Source organism: Triturus cristatus, chromosome 4_2 (genome assembly GCF_964204655.1).
Source record: "Triturus cristatus chromosome 4_2, aTriCri1.1, whole genome shotgun sequence".
Classification (NCBI taxonomy): Eukaryota; Metazoa; Chordata; class Amphibia; order Caudata; family Salamandridae; genus Triturus; species Triturus cristatus.
The window spans coordinates 214453759-214479708 of NC_140586.1; the positions used below are offsets into that span (position 1 = coordinate 214453759).

The 25950-nt window shown below is 45.2% G+C and overlaps 1 protein-coding gene across 10 annotated transcripts in view; it reads right to left on the reverse strand.

Moving 5' to 3' along the window:
• The window catches only part of TNRC6B (trinucleotide repeat containing adaptor 6B), a 1192955-nt gene that overhangs the window by 821030 nt on the left and 345975 nt on the right, over positions 1–25950 (reverse strand). Inside the window, exon 1 of one of the 10 annotated variants that reach the window (XM_085601250.1) lies at positions 14849–14982. The exons of the other annotated variants lie outside the window; for them this stretch is intronic. The gene's annotated coding sequence lies outside the window, so the exon portion shown is untranslated. Of the gene's footprint in view, positions 1–14848; positions 14983–25950 lie in introns of those variants that run through there. 10 annotated transcript variants of the gene reach the window in all.

Sequence of the window (25950 nt, forward strand, 5' to 3'; positions counted from 1 at the left end):
CTAATAGTCAGCAATCGGGGAGTCTGTTTTACCTGAAAAATGTACAAGTGAGATGCCAGATCAGGAAGTTAACTTCACATCTGTTTGGATGTGTTGGTGTCCACCGGCTTGTTTACATTCCACGGCAGGGACATCACTCGCAGTAAGTAGGATATAAGCAAACCACATGGTAAATGCAGCTAAAGCAGATTTACATAGACTCATTTACAGCCCACCAGCATCTCAAGGCACTCTCGCATCTCATGTAACACAAAATAACCCTAGCCCTCTGGATGTGCGGGGTCCCCGATATTCCTTCGCCTCAAGATATACGCACTCCTTCCTAACTGTACTGCTCTCTACCCGCAAAGAACATATTTTTACTCACAGTAGGGTTCTGGTCCAAGCTGAATTTCGAGGCCCTGAGTTGTTATAGTGGCATTCTTTCTAACATTATCTGAGGCCCTCAGTTGTGTTAGCAGAGGTGGTTGGCCAGCCCCAATTGTAGAAGACCCTCAACTGTAATAAATAGGGGTTTAGCCTGTTGCATTTTGCAAGGCCCTCAGTTGTACTGTCAGTGGGCTTTGACCTGTTGCATTTGTGTGAAGCCCTCCATTTTACTGCCAGTGGGGGATTAGCCTGTTGCCATTATCAGAGGCTCTCAGTTGTGCTTGCAACAAGGTTCTAGCCTGCTGCCAGTATCTGAGGCCCCTGTGTGATGCCTGCAGGCCTGGGCTGTGTTACTACAAACCCAGGCACAACTTTTTTTCCACAGTGCCCACTTATCCGGATCACAGGCCATCCTATGTATTATTTAAACATCAGCAAATGCTGCTCTACTAACGCATCAGATGTGGAGCGCCTGGCCTAAACAGCAGTACAGCGTCAGTTTTCTATAGCGCTCCAGTTACTACTCATACTGACTTGGGAAGGATTTACAGCCCAGTCGGCACTGCGAGAATTTTATCATGTGAACGGAGGACACCGTTGGCAGCAACCGTTAAACACCGCCATTAGTCTGGTATTGTAAGTGCTATGTTATAAACCTGGGAAAACTCTGCATCTGCCAAATGAACAAAACCTGGTGACCTCTTTATAGTATGACTGTTTACTATTTCTGAAACTGCTTTTCTTTATAGTAATAAGGTTTTTCGTTTAAATTGCGCCTGGTACGGTAGATTGTTCGATAATAGCACCCTAAATATCTCATATATCATTTAATAGTGCACTTTTTCAACATCTCAGAAACATGAAAGACAGAATTGGCCATACCCGGGTTCTCATTCTACATACCTGCCCTAGGTAAAAAGCATTATCATTTACAATAGCTCTAACTCTGATAATTGCGAAACCTATTGCATTGCAAATGCTTGTTGAAACTGAATGGGGGCAAAACAGAGATGATGATTGTGGGTAATCCATCTCTATTTGATTCCAACATAATGTGGCCGGCTGACCTGGGCCTGGTCCCCAAAACCCAAATAAAAAGCTTGGGTGTCTGGTTGGATTATGAGCTGACTTTTAAAGTCCAGGCACGCAAACTTAGCAGCCTCATACTATGGCATCTTAAAGATGCTCCGCAAAGTTCTCCCACTTCTCCCTTTCCAGGCAAGGCTGGACTATGGGAATGCCCTTTATCTTGAGGCACCATGCACCACACTTGCAAAACTACAGACAGTACAAAACTGGGTGGCCAGAATCCTTTTGGATACTCCGAAACGCCAATCGGCAAAACCTGCCTTGAAACAGCTCCACTGGCTGCCCATCAGAGAGAGGGTCTACTTCAAGGCCATGAGCCTAGTACACAAATCTTTAACAGGAAAGGGCCCGCTCAATTATCCGGCCCTACCGTGCTAACAGACCCCTTCGCTCATACGATCTTCACCTTGCAGCTATTCCTAGGATCCAGAAAGCAAGAAGTGGGGGTCGCCTGTCCTCCTACAACACCCCTACGTTTTGGAATACTCTCCCTCTCCAAAGGCGCAAGGAACCTAATCACCTTGGCCTTTCGTAGGATGCTAAAAACCTGGCTATTTCCCTTGTTGGCTGGTTCTCTGCTGCTGGCTGCTTCAGCGCTGGGATGCCCCATTGTAGCCATGCGCTTAATAAATGTATTTTTTCCATTTCATTAAGGATGATTATCTCAATTATGTACCACACTCCTGGTCTTTGGACCAAATGAACCCTTATCTAAAGAAACTAATCTGAAACACACAGTTAGAAAAGACGTATTCACCGGAAAACAGAGGAAACCTTCAAAACTCCCTTCAACAAATTATGGACTATGCACACCGCAAAAAAAGAAATGGAAAATGACATCAATACCAATATAATGGTTCACCTCTTCTGCTGGTATTTTATCCGGCTTGAGTCTACTACACACAAATTAAACGTGACCAACAAATAAAAGCAAAAACAGGTCCATAACACAATCACATATGTCCCCATTAAGCAGTATGAGCACCCAAGTGTCCGCAAAAGATCACGAGGACATTAACTTAAATTCTAAATTTAATTATGAGCACCATAAAATAATGATAATCCACCCAGCTTTATAAATGGACACAAGACCGGACTATTAAACATAAATAATGTTTACATATGGTTCACACAAAAAAACAAAGATGAAAGGTTACTAAAAGACGCACCATAAGATCAATTAAGAACATAACATCCTTCCACCGGAGTGCAGGTGTCATAAGAAACGATGACGTCCATATTCAATCTCTAGGAATTTTTTTTAATACCAACGCACCAATGAATAAATGAAAAAAAATTCGGTAGGGTGCAAAGAAATCAATTATTCACTCCACCTCAAAAGATAGAAAGCAGCAATTATCCATACGCTGATCCATCAACATTGGGCTGCCACAATCTTTCTGGCTTTCGCTTTAACATAGGTTTTTCCTTTTCTTAAAGAACCCGCTTACAAACACACTGAGCAATTCATATTATACTTAATTAAGTAGGTTTTTCATTTTCCCTAATCTACAGGTTTTGAGGTCAAAACACAAGCCTAAAAACTGTACCTTCCGGCTTCCATTCGTTTTCAGGGCAAAGAGGACGGCAACAGCACCTGCACCCAAGAGGCTCCACAAAGGTGAGTGAAACACATCGGAGCTTCACTCCATATACCCCCGTTGGGTCAGATACCCAAGCCCCGAAATTAATGCGTCCCCATGTCTTGTATTCACAGGGTTGCACTCTTTACTCTGGTCTCCGGCGGCATCCTTAGATTGCTTCTCAGCCTGTAGCACAAAGTTATTTGCCTGTAATACTTGCGCAAAAAGGTGACCAATGCGATCGTGAGATTTACCACACGTAGCGTGTTAGCCATTTAAGATTGTGTCACAGTAAGCAAGCAGAAAATATACTTTTTCGCGTAGTCAGAAACCTCCCCTTAAGGCGATACGGTTGCTCTTTAAAGCAAGTGCTTTCCCTTCCTTTGCGGAACTCCAACTGAATAAACAAAAGTGTCCCAAAATGTACTCCATCCTTCACATTTATATTAGAACTTAAAGGCTTGAGAAGCAAACGAAACCTTGAAAGAATAGGCACTTTTTTTGGACTCACACAGGAACAGCACAAAATGATGTCCACAAATAACCTTTAAACATGACATCTCTCTGGGTTATTTTTTTTCTTCTATAGTTGTAATCAAAGTCTGCACTGCTATTTGAGCAGTGCAAAAATAAAAATAAAATGTTTGCAAGACGTCATTATCATTTTATTTTTGTGTGGGGACTCGAGCCAGTTATCACGGTCAGGGGCTGAACCTTCTGGTAGCGGAGAGCCTGCCCTGTGATCGCTTGAATCATCAAGGGTGGGAAAGGCGCTCGCCCCAACTGTTTTGATTCTTGCTGCCAAAAAGATTTTTCGCCCTCTGGCCTCACTGATGACTTTTACAGGTTTATTGTGAACCCTAGTCTGCGCATGGCGTCCATGACGTTCTGTTTCTCTTGCATTGCGAGAATGAGCTAGCCTTGCCTAACCAGTCGTCTTAGTAGGAGTAAACATGTATTCCTTTCCTTCTTAAGCAAGCCATTACTGCGGCTACGCATTCTCTAAATACTGGATGCCGACTAGATCCCGACGGGAAGCACTCAATTGGGCATGGTTTTGGTTTACAGCGAACCACAGGTACATTTTATGTTTGCGGATTAAGAGGATGTGTAAATATGCGTCCGTTATATCTAAAGTTGCAGACAGTCCTTTCCCAACGGTGCAGGGTGACCTCCTGGATTGTTATTTTGATTTTTTGTGTTTTTAATAATTTGTTTAAGACGAGTGGAACAGCATAGGTCTTAAAGAATTGTCGATCTCGGAAGTATCCCGAGTAACTTCCCTGATTGATTTCTGCTGCATGCACTCTATCTATTGTCCGCTTTCTAAGAGTCCCAACACATCGCGTTGCAGGCATCATCTTTATTTCTTCAAGTATGATTTTTTTCTTGGCTCTGACCTCTGGTGGTGTTTTTCTAAGTTCTATGCAAAACCAGTGTTGGACGATGTTGAGGATCCATTCATTTGATGTGACCCTCCTCCACACCTGTAGGAAGGCCTTATTCTAACCTGCCTGGTGTTATGTGGTGGGGTGGCTGGTATGTTGAGTCACTCGGATGAGGAGATTGCTCCTCTGGAGGGCTGCCCTCTCTTGCACTAACCTGAAAGGTTTGGCGCATGGTTGTTTGGTGCTGCCACTACTGCATTGTTGACTGCTGTTGCTCTGCGTGTTGATGGGGTGCCTACGGTTGCGTGCTTTGGAGACTTACCTTTCCCTTTGGTCTCCTCATTGGGATTGCCACCTCCTTTGATGACCTCAGAACTGTGGCGCCGCCAGGGCAATGACAGTGTTGGTATCTTTCCTAAGTTGTTGTAGCATCTTATCCACCGCTGAGCCGAACAGTTGTTCTCCAGTGAATGTAGTATTGATGATGCATGTCTGCATCTCGCTCTTAAACCCAAACACCCATATCTAGGACTGGTTCCTTAGGGCTGCACCTGTGACAGACCATCTGTCTGTTGGCTGGTCTGGGGCATCAAGCGTAAACTTAAGGCACGTGTTGGCAATGGTCGTCCACTCTTCTACGTACACAGCTGGCAGTAAACTGCTCCAGGAGGTGTTTAATTAGCTCGCCCACTTTTCCCAATATTGGTGAGCTTACCAATTTAGGAGTGTGTTTGAGTTACAATCCTCCACTGTATTGCTACCCCGCTCTCTATTTCTCCCCCCATTTCCACTCTTGCTCTCCATCTCCAGGGCTGGGCTGGTAGTGGGGTCACTGACACTTTTTCTTGCTGTGGCCACTATGATTGAGCCTGCCATCGTATTTCTCCTAATGTGCAGCAGGTCCTTGGACGAGGAGTGGTTGCACTTCTTTGTTAAACCCTAAAATACAGAGTTGCAGCTTGCTGGCTCCCTGAATGCTTCCCTTCTATGATCTAGGATGCTGGGCAGCATCAGGAGATATTGGCTCTTGCTCTTAAAGGGCAGGAGGTTTTCTAAAAGTTAGAAAGTCTGTGCCATCTCTTCTTCCAGTTGTACTCGAAGCTGTTCCAGAAAAATGTACTGGTCCTTCAAGTCTTTGCTTCAAATAACATATCATGCTCTTCCTCGTGTGGTTCTGGCATGAATGGCGGTAGGAGTTCAACCTGCTCCATCTCTCTCAGTTCCTCCAACGACTTTGATGGAATTTTAATTCTTGAATCCCTCTTTTTTTTGTAGCATCGCTGGCATTTTGGCATCAAAGTCTTTTCTTACACTCTACTTTTAGCACAGTCTCCTCTGCGTAAACTGGGGTCCAGTCTCTTCTTTGGAGCCGAGGCTCTGTGGTATGTCAAGACCTTTGTCCTCCCTCGCTCGTCTTTTGACATCCATCGCTTCTTCAAGGTATGTCCTCCACTATTGTCCCTGTGTCAGGACTTGTGGGTCTCCTTGTGTATCGACTTCTGAAGATTTTTTGTCAGCTTCCCCATGTTTTTGGGATGTTACCCGAGGGTGTTTTGGGAGTTCCCTTCTTTTGTCTTTTTTGCCAGAATCTCTGGCTCCAACACGACGATATTTCCCCCGGCGTCGGATCTTTCGGCTTGCACCAACTCTGTGCCCACGTTGCCATCCACTTCAGTCAACAGCCTGAGTTCCCTCAATAATGAGCTCCCTTTCTTCTGTGCCTGCATGGTGGTGTAATAGGTCTGTCTTTACCTGGCCCAGGTCCTTAGAGTCTTCGGAAGGAACTCTGTGCGCGCTTCCAGCTTTCGGCACTAGTCTCTCTCAGCAGACAGAGGTTGCAGACTTGGTGGTTGTCTTTATGTGCGAACTTATGGCAACACCTGGAACAGAACCTAAAGGGAGTGTTCCAGTGCTTAATTTCAGCAGGTGGTTTACGGTGCTCACCACTGACATTTAATTGTCAACACCAGCACTTATGACTGTCTCATTGTGTCCCTGTTAATCTGCTTTTGCGATGAACACAATAATATTTTGTATTCACTCAATACACATTCAAAGTGACCGATACCTGCTGCCCAAGGCATTCGTGTAGCTGTGACAGTCTGGAATAGTTTGAACTGTCACGCTTGTAGAAGTGCGACTGTTAGTTGTGTTGGTACTGCCATTGGTAGCGGAAATGGGTTGTGAAAACTGCAGTGGCCCCCTGACCTAGAACCTGGCGCTCATGATTTTTTTTTTTTAACAAATTAAGCACTGGACTGTTGGCCATTGCCCTTGCCAGTTACTGACCCCTGCCAATGCATTCTCTGACCTTGTGGTCATCAGCCCACCAACTTTTTCGGAGGTGGTCTGTATTTTTCGGTTGTTTCTCTCCTCTTACTATGGATATCCTTCATAGTGGAATTTCTTCCTGGTGTTCGACAATTGGCTGAATTCCTCCCTCTTCTTTTCCCAAGTCTGCAAAGCTTTGACTGATGCTTCCAGACCCAACAGCAGATAAAAGAAACTTAATATGGCAATCAGAGGCACATGTCTGATGTCATGGAGGAACACACATGGCACCAAATAGCAACAGACCACGACCATCAACAACAAAATAGGAGAAAAAAGAACTAAGAAGAGTATTCCGGACCCAATCCCTAGATTGGAGTATAATGCACAGCATTTGGATTCAGAAAAGATGAAGGTTGCAAAACTATTATCAAGCAGTCCAGCTCATAGGCTTTTTTTAATAGTCTCATATGAGACAGGGCAGCACTCTGTTCATATAGACGTGGCTGTGACGAGGAGACACCTTTGAGCAATTCCTTGGCTACCCAATGCATCAAAAAGGCCAGTAGGCCATATCTCCAATAAACTGAGACCTACTATGGAGATATGGGACTCCATTACACGCTCTCATAATTCGGCTAATAATTTGACATTTTTCACCCCTTCACCTCACTTCAGGGTAACCCAAACTTTTCATCCTGGCTTTTCAGATCCAACTTTGTAGCTTGGGAAGTGGAAGGGTGTAGATTCTTTAGTGACTTGCCTGAGGGGGGAGAAAATTAAAGTTTTCACCAATGCAAACAAGAATTCAATGAGACTGAGCGCACGCGCTATTTCCAACTATGCAACTGGACCCTCCACCCAGAACATAAGGGAGCAGCAGTATAAAATCTACCATGTGGGAGAAGCCCTACTTAACCTATGCCTCCCCTATGGGTCTCATCGCAAATATTTGTGTGTTTTAGGAGATGTGTACGCACATCCTTCATGGTCCTAAATGAAGCACTGGCAGTATATCTTGGGCACTACCTTAACATTAACATGTTGGGAAACGCTTTTGTCAGACATTCTCTTCCTGTGCAAAAGCATCCATAAGCAGCAAATCTCTATATAAACACATGACAAATTGGGGTACCACTCCACTGAAACAGATGTACGAGGATACCAATAGTCTATGTTGAAGGGGCTGTCCTCAGGATGGAAGGAATATACATATCTGGTGGTCTTCTACCAGATTGAAAGTGTTTTGGAATTTAATATCGAGTCACATAAAGGTGGTGGTGGTGAGCTATCTTACCACCAGACCTGGTGAAATTCTTAGTGGGACTCAGAGCAGCTGGAATACCAAACGTTTCCTTGTCTGAATGGAGACTCACTTCCAACATGGTGCTCGCAGCTAAACAGCCTATCGCTCAAAAGCAGAAATCTGCAGTTGTCTCAGCTGTGCAAGAATGGGCCAGGAAGCTCTGGTTGTTACCAGCAATGGAGAAACTAACCGGGTAACTCGAACAGGGGACAAAATATGAGAAACGTCAGCAGCCTATAGTAGATTATTTAGCAGGCAGGGTACTGTGTCCGAAATCATTGAGATCTTTGCATATGATCTTTTTCTATTGATCTGAAAGTGGAGGCAGATGGTAGAGAGGTAGGTGATTGGGGGGCGTTGATTGTTGTCTGGGAAATGTAACGGTGGATTTTCAACATTAAACTATGTACTATGAAGCTTAAGTTATGTGATGTCTCCACTGTGAACTGGGAAAAAAATGACTGAGTACACGGAGTATATCAAAAATAAATAACCTAAAGAAACCATGAATAACTGAAACCAGAAACAATTGAAGTTCCAATAGAACGTCCACTCCAAAGCAATTAGGGGGTGGGTTGAGCTCATACCTGTACACAATAACTTGGCTAATGTTGCACAAGGAATAGTAAATCTATCCTAGGTATAGAAAGACCCAGCCAAGTGGCATACTGTCAAAAACTGGCCATCTCAATGAAGAATATACTCTTCATGTGTTTAGCTAGAGCTCCTTTGACTTATCCAGAAGCGCTCACAGTTAGCAAAATAAAACACTGCTATTGCAGGATCTCACTTTCGGACGCAAAAGTATATCTTTTGGCATAGTTACGACTACATTAACAGTGCTTACAGCTCTGAGAACCAAGGATGCATAGCAGGGCTACGGTCTACTTGAAGATAAAATGCTGGCACAAAAGGAACAGGGATCCAACAAGGTCAGTGGAATTGAAGCAGTGAATCTTTTTTCTTATCCAGAAGCTATAAGAGCTTCTAAGAAAGGAGATCCGTCATATATTCCATAAAGAATAGGCAACTTGGCAATGCGTTAGTGATTGAAAGTTAGGCCTTCTAATCCTCATTGAATCTTTGGGAGCTTGGTCAGTCAGTCAAGATCTACCCATGACAACTGGCATTATGACTTTATCATATGGCAGAATTTGTACATCACTTCATTCTCATCAAAAACATTATGTATCACTATATTGCTGTACAGTCAGGGTTATTACTATTGAAAGCACTACAATAAGCACAGTATAAAAAGTAGGGGCTAACTAGCAGTAACCACTGAAAAAATTATTTGGGAGACAATTTCTTTAAGATTAGAGTCCTGTTCCAGGGTCTATGGGCTGGCTTGTTTAGTCTTCTGCTTCATTTAAATGGCTGACTGACTACAAAGGAACAATTTTTTTTTTACCAGTTTTCAGACCACCGGTCCTCCGTGCTGATTTTTTTTTAATGTCTAGAAAAGGGAATCCAAGAGCAAGCAACTCACTGCTAAAGAGACGCACATTCCGACAACACGCTGTAGTGCGTATTTATCATCTTCCAACGTATAGTCTTCTGTCAAGGTATTTTGTAAAATTAGCTCAAGTCCAAAATTTGACATAAAAACTGAACACAACTCAGGTTACCAGTTGCAGATGGACATGGTCAAATAACGATGGTTTCTTGGCGTTCTATCATCATGGTAGAGGGATGGCCCCACCACTAGCTGCCTAGGCCATGAGTTTACACTCGGTCACAAGTAAAGAAAATCCCAGAGCTACCTGGATTGCCTTCAATTAGAATAATCCCTAGTTTAAATAGCAATATTTATAGCACAGACATAGAAAACACAGAGTATACCTGCAAAACATAAATGGGTGAGCAAGTTGTGGGCCTTACAAAAAACTTACTGGGGGACTATACAAAATGGGCCATGTATTTGATACTGACTGGCAGGAAGTGGCTGAAAATTTAACAGGTGCCGGGCCTGGTCTGGGTTGTCCAGATCATTGTGCGCCTTCCACTTAATGCGGGGGGATTCTGATATAGCTGAAACGGGACAGCATGACTGACTCAGCAGAGAGGAATGGGACAGCGGAGCAACACCTTGCGCACAGTGAGGAATAAGCAGCTGTAGGACTTAATAGACTGGATGTTCGTGGGAGGGTACCGGGTGGGGAGAGGGAGGCCCATCATTAAACTGGAACATGGAACATCTGTTTTGCATGTTCAGTCGGATCCAAATCCACGGTGGCACTCCATACCTAAACCCAAAAACAACAATTGATGGACAGAATGCAGAACAATGTCATACATTCACCCCAGTACAGAGATCTGGGCCAAAATCCATCGTTCAAATGCTGGACTACATTTTGCTGGTCATGCTTCGTGATAGTTCAATGAAAGGTCATTGGGGGGGGGGGGGCAATATCCTTAGAACCGTTGCCTAGTCACTGTCTTGGGGTTAGTGACACCCCTGAACTGATGTTACTTTGCAGCAAAAGGTGGCACCTCAGGAGCGCAACTGTCCTGGCTCCCAAAGGGGTGACCACCTGCAGTATGGTGCAAGAGGCAATAGATGTGTTCCAAGTTTGCAGAGAAAAAGATTTCTATTTTCATCCAGAAAGACCGCAAAGTAGATCCAACAGTCGAGCTCTGAATGGAGATATGTGGAGAGAATGGCAAGTACACAGCACCATAGGTTCGATGGAGACCCTTTACCAAACAGTGGATCGCATACTTCATGCAGACCACGGTAGGTGTGAACTGTTTACTTTTGAAGCTGCACAGATTAGGGCATCAGCAAACCAACTGTTTTATTTGCACAATGCAGAATAGTCAAGAAGCCAACTTTTCCTCTCCTGTGCTCACTTGAACTTTTGATCATTGTGTGGACTTAATGATTTCCATTAATGCCACTTGTCTGACAGGACATCAAGCGGATCCTCTGGCAATCTTTCACTTTTGGTGGGGTCCCAATTCCCAAATAGACTTGATTGGAGGGGCTGCAGGAGTACCTCCAGCAGATCTTTTTAATGCATACCCACAATCTTGGGGAGACTGGCACTTTGGAGTTCCAACAATCAAGAACAGGCAAAAGGTCCATACAAATCCAGACTCATTGAGCAGTGCTTTGGTATATGTACACGTGAAAGAGAAAGCCGTAGTCTGTATGCATCTGTGTAAACCAATCAACTGTACTTCTGCAAAGAACTGCATAATCTAACACCAACACCTTTGTTTGTTGAGTACGGACTAACACCAAATAGTATTGGTTGATAAAAGTGCAATCAGTGCAGAACCACATTAAACAAACCCTGGGCACTAACTCCGCTCCGGTGGCGGAGTTTACGGATATGTGCATACTCCTGTTTCGCGGAGAACACGAAATTCCAGCAAAACGTCCGACTCCGCAGGGAAGCAGAGTTCAGCCCCGGACCCTCCCGCCTCCCACCCCGGCAATAAATATCTTTTGAGTAAAATTTACACTTGAAGTAAAATAAAAGCGCACTTACCTTATTGCGGCGTCCCGGGCTGCCCTCCTCCTCCTCGCCGTAATCCTGTACGTCATGGTAGGACTGCACATGCGCGTGCATGCACAGTCCTACCATGACGTACGGGATTACGGCGAGGAGAAGGGCAGCCCGGGACGCCGCAATAAGGTAAGTGCGCTTTTATTTTACTTTCATTGTAAATTTTACTTAAAAAATATTTATTGAAGGGAGGGGAGGAGGCGCGGAGCAGAGCTCCACTGAGTATTTGGCCAACTCCGTAGAACTCCGCGTAGAGCAACTCCGCCTGCTCCACCCGGGGTTACATTAAACAAGTATAACACTATCTAAAAGTCTTGATTGGAGCGGACCGAGCTCCCGCACAGCCGAACAATTTAGTTCCAATTTAAGTGAGGAATTCTCAGGTTCATAAGGTTGCTTTCCCAGTGAAACTGCATGCAACGCATAAACTGCAACACCAAAACAACCTGTTTAAAGGGGTCGTTGTGAGGGCTCCACTGCTCTTGCTGCAAGTGGCGGCCTACCTACAAGCTTATTTTAAGGGATGCATTATATCTAGGGCTCCTAGTTTTATGGTATGTATATTATTGTAATTTCCGTCTATTTATCCACATTTCGTTTTTTGCAAATTTCACCTGTATTTATCCATAATTATTTTAGGTTTTGAAAAAAAAAAAAAAAGCTGAAATGTGTATCTCTGCATGTATTTAACCAGCTAATGTGCACTTGTGCCTAAACGGTTGACTGGTTTCAATGATATATACATACTCAGGGGGTAAAATATGCACTATGTATATTCAAGAATCGAGGTTGTGCAAATCTATTGCTGTTTAAGACTCTTTACTAAAATCCCTATATTTTTTTACCCCCCTTGCTTGTCGATCCTCACAGCTACTGGCCCGACAGTCATGACTGACAGCATTTAGAATAACTCAAAAACTACCCAATTTCAGTTTTTATTCACATTTAAAAATAAATAGACAGGGAAATAAATGGTTTTCTGTCTCGAAGTGTAAAAATCAGTAAAAACGGAGAACAGGGAGCCTTAATGATATCCTAATATCTGCAAGAAAAGTCAAATTATGCGGTGTAAGGCAGTAAAAAAAATGTACACATGGTAACACTGGGATAAGATTTCACCTTATTAGAACCCGATCAAAACCCAAATACCGCAATAAGGCACTGAAAGTTTACCATTCAATCTTTTTGAAGCGCCCTTCAACTGTGCAGGAACATGTATTGTCATATTAGTACGTTATGATCCGATGGAGGAAGAAAATGTGTTAAAATCTACAGATTATACAACAGATAATTGATTATGTGATAAATGTGGCAAATCTATAATTGTGCGGAAAACCCAGCAGTCGTAAAAATCGCATAATTCCAGTGACCCTGACTACAACAGAAAGCCTACTGCACACTATATGATAATAATACACGGGTCTCTCCACTCAGAAGGGGGTGAGCATAAGCCACACAAGGCATTGTAGAGACACTCCGTGCAAACACATTCAGTCTGACAACAAGGGTAGGCATATCTCGCCGTCTGCAATATCCCCGTCTGCAATATCCCCGTCTGTAATACGCAGAGCGCACACAGTCCAAGAGACACGGCTTAGCACCTAATAACTCTACGATCATGTGTATTTATTTTGACGTTTTGCAGAAAGCGTTAACTCACACGGGGCACCGGAATGTTTTATAAATAAAGACTGCCAAATTCTATATATACCCAATTGCTCATTCACGATAGTAGCGTACAACCGCCCACTGTCATTCACTTACATAACGTTATGCCCTCAAAGACACTTATTTGAGACCAAGCAAATAAAGAATATGTACAAATGGCAGAATCCACAGGTTCACTGAATGCAAAGACCAAGGTGAAGAGCAAAGAAACATCCCGTAAACCTGCACACAATGCTTTAGTAGAGGCTAACATTTCTCTTAACTTTTGACCGCAACTCGCGCCCCCTCACAGGCCTGACCGTGTGAACCAACTCACCTGTGACAATGCATCACAGAGCAACAAGAAAACAAAAACAGCGACTTAAAGAGAATATGGGGTGAGGAGGTAAGATTCGGTGTTAAAAACCACCACTGTCACATCGAATCTCTTCTAATGCTTAGTGCTGCCATATAACGGTGGGCGACCTCAAATCCCCTGTGATATTGTAAGATCGACCAGACAGAATTTACACATCTACACCTCCCTCCCCGCACAGTTCTACAGATCTTATCCACACACGAGACTACAGTAAACATTTTCCACCGAAATCTCCTTCAAACCCCGCGCCCTATTATGACTGATAAGCAGCCATCCTCCCTCATGGGGTTCGAGCCGGGATCTGCAAATTATACCCCTTTATAGTGATACAGACACCCCCTAGAATCTTCAACAGACAGATTGTTATTTGGGTCTCACAGACAGTCCAGTCCCTCTGCCTCGGGAAATCTGTGTGGTATAAATTCACCCAACCCAAACGTCCCAGTAGTACCTCCGAAAGTATGCGGTCCTCTTTCTTAGGATCCTCCATGATCTATCCCTCAGCTACGCTGTCCCTCTAACTTGTACATACACATAGCTCTTCTACAACATCCCTCCAGTCGTCACAGACCTACATTCTAATACTTTGGAAATGTCTGTGGTCTCGGCTGCTGCCTTTGCCAAAAGCCTCCCTGCTCCTTCTATACTGTATTGTACACAGCACTTCACTATAACCAATCGTCTCCCAGTCTCCTGCCTATCTCGGGAGTCGACTGTCGTGCCGGAGCCCACCGGGAGCGTCAGCCTCCTCCACCACCTGCCTGTGCTCCTCATGCCTTAAATCCCGCCTTCATTTGTGCATTTACACATAACCGTCTCTGCATTATGTTATGTCCCGGACCCTGGGCTATAAGGCCCCCTGTTTGTAACTGGAGGTGTCGGTGAATGCTGTAGCCTCAGATTACTTTTTTTTTGTTTTACACTGGGGGTGGAGCAGTGAATTTAGGAGGCTAAATATCGTACAATCCCGAACTTCCTCAGTATTTAGACCCTGCCGAGGGCGGCGGTCCACAGCCCCCATGTTCGTACGTCCCCTGGATCTCTCAGAGACCCCCTCTTCTATCTGGAGATGAGCTTTAGTCCCTTTGAGATCTGGCAGTACTTTCTCCATATGCTGTGATGCACAACTCCCTCTTCGCCTCCTTTGAAAATGATGTGTAGAGGTCAGAGAATCTTGTGGAGTCTCAGGGGCTCCCCAGGCCCCTCATCCCAGTTCCATGTAAAGTGAGCCACAGCACCCTCCCCACCACTTTTCTCTGTATACATTTCCCCTGGGTCTCTCACGGGAACTGAGGTTGTACCTGAGGGTTCGCTGTGGTCCTCTGCAGGATCTCAGGCAGCCTTCAGAGGAACCCTTTTTTGCTCCCTTGGCCCCTCAGTCCCAGTTCCCGTCTCCGCTCTCGTCTCTGCACTCAGCGTCGGCCATTTTCAGACTAATCCCGCCCCTCAGCAGCCCCCCCCCGCCCCCACCCGCCAGAGGCGTGGCCTGCTGGTGACCTTCACAGACAGCAGACCACGTGATCCAGACGTTGTCAATCAGTGCGCGTTGGGCGGCGTTGCCCTTAAAGGCAACGCGCCGCATTCCGGAGCCTAGTAACTCGGACGGGTGGTTTTGGGTGAACAACTGTATAACTGGAGCTATGCGAAAAAGACTCAGCCACCAGATGAACAGAGTACGCAGAATGTGGCGCCCAAACCAATGCACGTACGATGGTCATCGAAGCGCCGGGGAAAGGGGGATGGGCGACAGGTTTATCTATAACTGCAAACGCTAGACAGAATACAAAAGGCGATAACGGAATCCGGAGGACAAGTTTACAGATCTATAGAAATCCCACCCCAAAAAAGAGAGGTTACTTTTATATCAAAGACTCAAGCAGCGACGTAAAACCGAAGGATCACGCATCAAATTGTGAAACGTGCATCAAGCACGGCCTAACGCAAAACTCAACCACATGGCCTGTACAGGGATGAACTGGTGATTATACAACACCAATTTATATACGTGAGTCGGGGATGGGAGCCTCGTTTCTCATCCAGGAGGCCAATGCAGACATTATCAGAACGCGCTATTTCCCCCCAAAATACAACAAAACAACCCAAAAGATATAAGTGGGTTAATTCTAGAATAGAATTGTGATATCGGTTGTATTAGGTTACTGCGGAAGTCAGACATAACAGAGGATAATGCCATGGGCAAAGGGGTGATGGGAAGAATGCTTACATGAATTTCAGCCGCTCGCACTCAGTTGATAGCTTTGAAGGGTTTTGCCCCCTGACACCGACAAGAATCAGCCATATGCACATCAACTTTATACCTGCTCAAATGGAACTAGTCTAATTTGAACTGTCAGGCATGCCAGGTCCCCTCTAAACGGTAAACACAAGCAACCCCAGATCCGTTTCGGCGTATTTGTGGCACAACAGTAGGATGCAGTACGAATCCTGTGGCGCAGTGTCCACGGGACCCACTGTCTGGGCACACCCATCGCACTTAGGACGTCACACTCAGGAAAACAAAAAAGTGATGCTGGATTGCTTGAATTACTCACAGCCACCGATAATCACTCAAAGCCGCAATTCGATCCAATTCTTTTTTTGTCCACTGAGACACTTCAGACAATGAACCAGCCATATGCAAAACAGCTTTAGTCTTGCTCTAGTCTAATGGAACCAGTACACAGCCCGAACTGCCAGGCCAGGGCCCATCTTAATAGGTACACAAACAACCCCAAACTGGTTTCACCCTATTTGAACCTTGTCAGTAGGGTTCAGCTTGAGTGATCACCAAAGAGTTTAAGTGTTCCTTCCTTCACCTCCTTTGTTGCTCGAGCATGGGGGAAAACATCCATAATAGCACTGTGTGCAGAGTATGATGTCATCAATTATACGGTGAACCGCAAGTGTAGCAGTATCGCGAGCAGTGTATGACCACACCAACAATACATTCATAAGCAATCATATTACAAAAGGCACTGAAAAGCGGGACCATGCAGACCAGAAGGCCGCTGTTGGTAACATCACCAACAAAAAGGCTGCTGCCCAAGTTTGACATCACATATGATAAGTGGTCTTCTCAGTAGCCTGAGTAGGACTTTCCCAATAATACAGCCTTATAGAGAACGTTAAATCACAGAAGATGAAGGCACAGTCAAGCATACTTCACATTCCAACACAGAAGATGCTTCAGACTGAGTGTGACATCACAGACAACAAGACAGTGGGCAGAGTAGGGCAGTTCTAATGACAGAGCCATAATCAAAGGGCAAAATCACAAAGAATGAAAGCACACACAAGCGTGTCATCACAGACGAGGCCGTAGGCAGAGTGGGACATCACAGAAGAGGCTTCAAGGAGAATATCAAGTTCCCAATGATAGAGCCGTACATACCATGACATCACAGGATTAAGGCACAGACAAGACAGCACGCTAAGGGTGACACCACAGAAGAGTCTGAGGGCAGAGTAGGATGTTCTACATCATTAGGCCTTTCATAATTTCATAGGCTTGAAGAATTTCCAGACATAAGTTTGAGAACTCTCGAGAATCAACGTTAACATGGCGGTCCTGCACAAAATTGATTCTTCAATAAGGGCGTTGCTGGGAGAAGTCATTTAGTCTTACTCTAGACAGAGCCAAAACTGGAGATGCAGTCAGCGAAGTAGATTTGTGTTTTCTCTTCAGGGTGGCTAACAAAGACCTTTAACCAGTCTTATGGATTTTGGTCTTTGAAGCAGCCTTGTCATGGACGCCATGTGTCTGGTCCTTAGGGGCAGAACCAGATGGTGCATAACGGGTAATCTTCACAGGATTCTGGAGGCCACAAAATCCTATCCTTTCAGGAGCCTTCCTGGCAACCTTCCACCCCACCGGCCCCAGAAAAGCTGACTCAGGTCAGAAGAAGCCTGCCTTCCCTTTTGTTGTGTGTCGATTTAGATACCGTATAAAAGATTCCCAATTTATGTCCTTATATAGGCACAATTCGCATTGCCCATAATTAGGAATAGGAATCATACCCTTATTTAGGCATTATCCATGCTACCCAAATACAGACATGGCCTCCTACATCCGTTCTTCTACGTCACAACGAGTTCTTGGAAAACCAGGCTCTTAAGCCTTTAGGACTTCCCCTTGCTTGGATATCGATTTCTCCAAGAACTTATTTATTATGCAGGAACATCTATTCCTTAGGGGTTCATTCATGACGTTCTTCTGCCCGACTTTTACGTCAATACTGGCATTCCTAAACCCCTTCAAGGTATAAATATACCTTCACTTACCATGGCAAACCACGGTTCGGCTACCTACTTGCACGACGTGGCTCGCCACGGCAAGTTCGGAAGGAAGTCAAGTCCCCGCCTGACGCACTGACCTGACGTTGTCATCCTCCTTGCAGAGAATCCAGCTCCAGTGTTTCTGATTTCCCTTGCAGGGTGTTAGAGATCAAGACTCGGAAAGAGATTCCAACCTCACTCATTCGAAGGTATGGAGCGGACTAGAACCTAGAGGGACTTTTGGCAAATCTTGGCAACTATTGCTAAACTAGACTATAGACAAACAGCACCTACTTCTCACCTCGTACTACACTTAGGTTAGGTACACTGGGGTAGAACTAGCTAGAAGCATCAGATGAGTATTAACATTTTAGCCTGTGTTATTTATGTATGTATTTTTATGAATATCTGTCATAGCTATAAACCATGCTATTGCAGTATTATTTTATCTTACTGCTAACGCTGTACATATTTTGCTTCGCATTCTGTCTTACAATTGTAGCAATTCATATCTCTTGCACGAGAAATAAGACTGTTCAATAAACCCTTTTTATTGAAATGCCCGTCTATCTATTTCTGTGTAACTCTGTACAAACAAAGCATGGTCGATTGACTGAGTGAAACTATTATCTTTTGTTTCCACGATTCTGAGATTGTTCAGATTCTAAGGGAAACAAAGTTGTCATGTTTATGTGGTTGTCAAACAAATTCCTTCTTGTTTATTCAAGACGTTTCTAGTGACCTCTGAGTTAGCTGGCACACACAAGTAATTAAGTTTAATGTACTCGATAGAGACGTACTGACCTCAGTCATGTGTCAAAACTCTAGTGTATATTATTCCAATGCGCAGAGCGTATCAGGAATATAGGAACTACACTACATGGCGCCCAACGGTTTGGTAAGGCACTAATTTAACGCTAGATACTGAAGTAACTCAGTCGTGCTTTTCTCAGAGACCCCATCTCATTTTAATCCATAAGACGTCTGGAGTGGGTAGGGATAATATCCGCCATAGCTGAGTAGGACAAAAATCCTATGTACTAGCTGTTTCGTTTGTTCAACGTTGAAGAATACAGTGTTCCAAAATATTGTGCACCTTATCTTTGTTCCCTTGAACCTTGCTCTGCAATTTTCAATAAACAAATGTCCCTAAGCGAGGGTAACAACACCGGAACCGGTGGAGCTGTACCCGACGAAATCGCAGCATCTTTTGATTATACAGGTTTTAATGAAACCGATGAAAATACTAAAATCATCGCTCCAAATTTAAGGAGAGCCATCACTCTATGAATCTCACCGGACAGAGGTATCCTAGTCATGGATAGTATTCCCAGAATCAAATCCAGTAACTAAAACGTATCACTTCTACAAAGAAGATGAACCACTTGAGGAATACATTTCTTTCGAGGATATTGAAATTCCACTCCCATACCAGGAGCATGATCTCTGGTTTAAAGGCGCCCTAAAACATTAAAATCACATTACCAGGCTTGGTCTACAAGGTAGACCAGGAGCAACATGGCCAATTTTAGCCGGCTACACACCTCACCCTGACATTGAAGAAATGTCAAGCGTAGAATTACTTGCTTTACTCAAGGAGTTAATCAAAATATATAGACAATTGGTTCAATATGTCATGCAGATTTTCACAGTCCTACCAACAATAGACATTCCAAGACAAACCTCTCACCAGGGGAATGCGCTAAAAATCACACCACAGACTTTATATGCAGTCATGGGTTAAATGTCCATAAAACGTGAACAAATTCCGTTCTGGATAGCTCAAAAAATTATTCAAATTGAAGCAGTATTTCCTAATACAAGCCCTTATGAGAAACATAGGATTCTAACAATCTGTTTACCAATGGGGATAACACCACATCTGGAAGACTACACCACTTGGGGCACAGTCTTTGCTGCTATCTACACTAAAACACATATTGTTCCGTCTATGGTGGTAATACCCGATGTCCTGAAACAAATTCAAAACTAATACGGGGCAGAGCCTGCTCTGAATTTAGATATGAAGTTACTGAAAATTTTCGACCAGGTCTCAACAGTTATATTATCTAATATTAAAGGAGAAGCCGCATCAGTGGCAATCTGCCAGAAATTAAGGGAATTTGATGTGACAGAACAACCACAAGAACTATCCAGAATAATTGAAAAATCCTATGAAGAATTAGGCCGAGACAGTTTGGGAGGGAAACCAGTTAAACCACAACTGTCTGAAAGTTCTGAAAAGGCCTTTACCACTCAAATACTCATATATAATTGATGCGAACAATGTTCCATTTGCTCAAATCCATGGAGTGGGGGATAGGGTAATACCAAACATAGATTAGGACTAATCCTAGCAGCACATGAAGGGATCACCTCTGCCCATGCAGGTGTTTCTGCCACAGTATCGTTATTAAAACAGAGATACTGGTGGCCAGGCATTAGGAAACAGACCAGGAATTATGTTTTGGACTGCGAAATATGCAAGAAGATGAAAGTCTCTACTGTGAAATGTCCTGCGCAGACGCCCCTGTTAATTTCAGATAAACCATTAGCATGTGTTTACCTGGGTCCCTTACAAATGGATGGTAACTATAAATATATCATGGTCGCAGTGGATTCGTGTTCAAGGTTCCTTTGGATGTGGCCTCAGCACTCGGCTGACACTCGAACTGTTATAAAAGATTTGCGAGTCTTTATCGGCACATATGCAATTGGCACACTACATTTTGACCAGGGTCCTGCGTTCAGCTCTCGAGCTTACAAAGAAGCCATGGCCAGTTTGGGCGTAGCATTGCGGTATTCTTCTCCATTCCATCCTGAGGGAAATTCTGTTGTGTAAAGAAAAAAACGGGACATAAAGCAGTCTATAACAGATAGGGTATTGGGTGATGGGTGGGTCAAACATCTTTAAGGGGTCCAACGCTCATTAAACAATTTGCCAAGAAGTTCTCTAGGGGGTGTCACTTCATATGAAGTCCTCTTTGGAACTAGAATGTTGATTCCGGACCTTGACATGAAAGGCACAGTGGTGGAAAATAAAAAGTTTGATATCAAAGATTGTTTGGATGTTTTACAGGACTTAAATGAACTAAGATCGAACCAAAGTAACGTGTTCCTGAAGCCAACCACCACTGCAGAAAAACCAACCGTCCCTGCAAGGCCCGTCTGGGTCCTAAAGCTTGGTGATCCAGTCAGAGAAAAGATCGTGGACAAGAAGGAATTTGGGCCTTCTTACAGACAACCAGTACCTGTCCTAGCAATCCACGGTTCGAGGCCAGTACTACTGCCGCCCGTTGCTGGTAAAAAGGAGAAAAGATTTGTGTCCATCGACCTGATCAAACCACACTATGTGGCCGATACTAAGCAGTAGGCCAAGTGGACTCAGACAATGTAGCAGGCGCACTCTGCTAGCTACAATCCAAGAGGTTCAAACTAAGAGACTCATCACCTTTGAAGATTCTACAGTGAGAAATAACGGACTGAGCAACAAAGCTATGGAACTCGTCCCTCTTGAGACCCAAATAACAGTTCGTCCTGATACACCTGTCTACAACGAAGTAACAAGTGATCAAATGGTTCCAGCGAATTCAACTAATCCTGATGCAATTCAAACCATTGACAGAACTGCCTCTGGCTATTTCATTAACTTAGGTTAGGTACACTGGGGTAGAACTAACTAGAAGCATCAGATGAGTATTAACATTTTAGCCTGTGTTATTTATGTATGTATTTTTATGAATATCCATCATGGCTATAAACCATGCTACTGCAGTATTATTTTATCTTACTGCTAACGCTGTACATATTTTACTTCGCACTCTGTCTTACGATTGTAGCAGTTCATATCTCTTGCACGAGAAATAAGACTGTTCAATAAACCGTTTTTATTGAAACGCCCGTCTATCTAATTTTATGTAACTCTGTAGAAACGAAGCATGCACGATTGACTGAGTGAAACTATTATCTATTGTTTCCACGATTCTGAGATTGTTCCGATTCTAAGGGAAATAAAGTTGTCATGTTTATGCGGTTGTCAGAAACAAATTCCTTCTTGTTTATTCAAGAAGTTTCTAGTGACCTCTGAGTTAGCTGGCACACACAAGTAATTAAGTTTAATGTACTCGATAGAGACATACTGACCTTAGTCCTATGTCAAAACTATAGTGTATATTATTAAAATGCGCAGAGCCGATCAGGGATATAGGAACTACACTACACTTTCTGTAAGAGTACTGAACCTGAAATGCTTGCAGGTGGAACATTTTCTGGAAGAACACCAGTCTTTGCGAAGGCAAACGCAACATTCTCTTTGAAAATCATCTAAATATACATTTATGGCTTCGCAGGTGTTGCATAGCTTGATGAGGCTTCTTTTGTTAGGATTATATGCTGTTATGAGCGGTCGTGTCCGCAGCATATCCAGTACGCAGGGGCACACGGCAGGGTTGCTCGTTATCTCCCCTGTTGTTCGCCTTGGCGATGGAGCCTTTGGCGGCGCAAGCACGGACAGGAGCGGCGTACGGCGGGGTTCGTTGTGGGGAGGAGGAACATCATATATCCCTGTACGCGGATGACCTCCTGCTGTACCTGGAGGACTCCGGTGATGCCTTGGAGGGGGCTGTGGAGATGCTCTCGCGCTTTGGCGAGCTCTCGGGCCTCAGGGTCAACTGGACCAAAACCTGCGTTTTCCCGCTGCGGGCAGATGTCCCGTATTGCCCTCCCACTCGGGATGTGGTATGGGAAGCTAAATGCTTTACTTACCTGGGAGTCCGGATATACCACGATGTCGAAAATCTCTTGGACGGTAATGTAGGGCGCTGCATAAGGGCATTGAGGGGGTGCATGGCCTTCTAGGCTGCCCTCCCGCTCTCGGTGCTGGGCCGGGTCGCGTTGCTGAAGATGGTGGCTCTGCCCCGACTGCTCTATTACTTCCGCACACTGCCGATATGGATCCCGCAGCGGGTCTTTAAAGAATTGAAGTCGCAGATCATCAGCTTCCTATGGGGGACGGGACGGCGACGGGTAGCCCTGACGGTTCTGATGCGGCCTAAACTAGAAGGGGGACTGGCGGTCCCCGATTTTGAATTATACTACCTAGCGGCGCAGCTACAAGTGCTGACACAGAACGTGGCCAGGGTATTCCGGGGCCCGGACCTGGGACGAGGGACGGGCATCCAGAGACATGTTCTGTCTTATATAGTCATGCAACAGAAATTAGACCTGAGAGATTTGTCCATCGAGGAGCGGACTCTCCGGCTATGCTGGCAGAGGGGCATGCGGAGAGCAAAGACGGTACGACCTTATGCACCGGAGATCCCGCTGGGGATGCTGACTGCGCTGCCGCATGGAGGCGACTGGTCCCCGCTAGCGGAGTGGGAGGAGCTGGGGTTGCAGATGGTGGGGGACCTCTATATAGATGGGGTGCTAGCCCCCTTCGGGGCTTTGCAGGAGCAGTTTGGCCTCCCGGATGGGAGTTATCTCCTGCACGCGGCGGTGAGCGCGGCGATACAAAAACACTGGAGAAAGGGGCTGGAGGAGCCCTCTGTGGCACTAACCTGCCAGTACGTGGCAATGGCGGCGGGCACGATTAAGGCAGTGACATGCCTACAGGCTAGACTGCTGCAGGAGGGGTTGGAGCCGCTTGCGGCATTGAAGGAGCGGTGGGAGGAAAGCATGGGCAAACCCATTCCGGACACGATCTGGAGCCACATCATGCGGAGGACATGGAAGGGTAGCGGGAATGCCCGCTTTCAGCAGGTGCACTTCTTCATCATTCACAGGGCGTATTTGACCCCGGGAAAGATCAGCCGGCACTTTAAGGTACAGGAGGCCGCTTGCCCGCGCTGCTTCACACTGGGAGCTGAACTAGAGCATATGCTGTGGGGGTGCCCGAAGCTCGGGTCGTACTGGACCGAGGTGGGAGAGATCTTGAATACTGCGACGGACAGGGAGGTCGAGTTTGATATGGGGGCGTACCTGCTGCTCTGGTTCCCTCACACAGCAAAGACAAAAGTGACGAGTAAATTTATTGACTTGGGGCTTATGCTGGCTCAGAGAGAGATTACGTGGCACTGGAAGTCCCGGGAGGGCCCATCAATCGGGCGGTGGATCTCCGAGTTATTAAAATGGTCTAGATGCGAGAGTGAAGTCAGACGGCGCCAAGCGATTAAGGCGGACAATGAAAAGGGGTTAGAGTGGGTAAGGGCATGGGAGCAGATTGAGCAGGCCCTGCAGGATTGCCGGCTCGAGCGGGCGGAACGGGAGCGCGAGGAGAACGGAGGTCCTTGAGGCTGAGGACAATAGATGTACCCCTGATGGATGGCACGACTTAGAGTTAGGGACCACTGGAGGGGCCCACAACAGCAGCAGTTGGGGGGTGGGATGGGAGGGGGGGGTGGGGGAGTTCCCTGAGGTGGGAGGGTAATGCTATATTGAGTTGGATGAGGAATGTAGCTGTTGGGACAGAAAAGCAGAGGCTTCCATGGGGCATGATCCAGGCACCGCTGTGAGGCGATAGTTGTGTTACATTGCTTAACTGTCTATATATGCCGCCCGGCCCCCGGGATGTGGGCTGAATGGCTGTGTGCATTACTGAACCGAAGAATATGATCGGAGACTGTAGGGGGTGCCGGTTCCCCCAATGGTTATGTTGCTGAAAATGTTGCAATAAAAAACATGTTTTAAAAAAAAAAAAAATTATATGCTGTTATCACAGAGGTCTATAGGGTGAGCCACCAAACCATAAACAGGAGTGTAAAACACACATCTGGTAGGGACGTAGAAAGAAGTAAACCAGAGACTAAAAACGGTATTTATGAGCAAAATTACTTATAGAGAAAGTAGAGAAGATTTCCGACCAATTACCAGACATGAGTGATGAATTGAGCAGTTGAGAGAGGAACTCTGAATTACACCTAACTGACTGAAGTTCAGATCATAAAATAAGGTGAACAGACTGCATGTAGTCTATTACTGTTTCGGTTATCGGAGTGTAGATGTACACTGCTATGTTAACATAGATTAACAAGCATTGAAAATGCAATAGGTCTCGCCTTTCATTAAGTTAAAGCCATTTGCTTTGCTAATGGTATTGTATAGCAAAGCAAATGGCTTTAACTTCATGAAAGGGGAGACCTATTGCATTTTTAATGCTTGTTCTCTCTTTACCCTGTGCCTGTTACTCCACTCTTTGCAGCAAACGTGATCACCTCTACTCCCCTCTAACCTCCATCTCTCAACTTGTGTTATAATGACCAGTGCCGCTTACTTTTCTGCCCACAGTAGCATATTCCCCTGACACCATTCATCACAATGGTGATGATGAAATAAAGGCACGTGTGAAATCACACTCACTCTTAAATATGCCGCAGGCTATCGTAAATACTCATCCTATTGGCGCCTTCATTTGTCCTCGTGCCTCAATTACAATGGGTGGAACCGATTGCTGCTCGCATCTAAAAGCGCATCTGAGCGCTCACAGTGTTAATCGCGGAAGGCGTGGCCATTGGAAAGTGCCCTTCTTATTGGCTGTTCTTACTATCGCTCATGTTCGAGGCTAAAGGGGCAGGACCGATTGCTGTCCGAGCAGGTTGCACCCCCGCTATCCCTAGTTTAATATCTTGTGGTGGGCGTGGTCTTAAAAAAGAGTCCAGCACCCTAGCCATTGGCCATAGTCAACTACTAATTACCAATCGATAAGTCTAATCGGTGCTGGGGGAGGAGCATAGGCCTGTGGTATCAGAATCTGCTTTCAGTCGGGAAAATCGAAGTCAGGGTGGCTTAAAGCGGCGGTTAAATGATAAAATAGGAAATAAAAGCGCCAGGGAACATAGGGCTGCGGCCCGCCCAAGCCACCAGTCGATACCGCGAACAGCAGGTGAATGAGCCGATATCAGCCAGCAGCCCACCAGATTGGGTTTTAATGGATTGCACAGTGAGTATCGCCACCGATACCAAAGTTGAATGATGCACAATTGATTAATCGGTTTCATTGTTTAGCGGAGTGATGACAAGGGGGTGGGGCTGCAAAATGGCAATCGTGAGAAGGTCACACATAGGTTGTCAACTCGTGAAAAAAAAAGCTGTCTCAGTGGAGCCGACGGGGGGAGTGGAAAGTGAAAGTGCA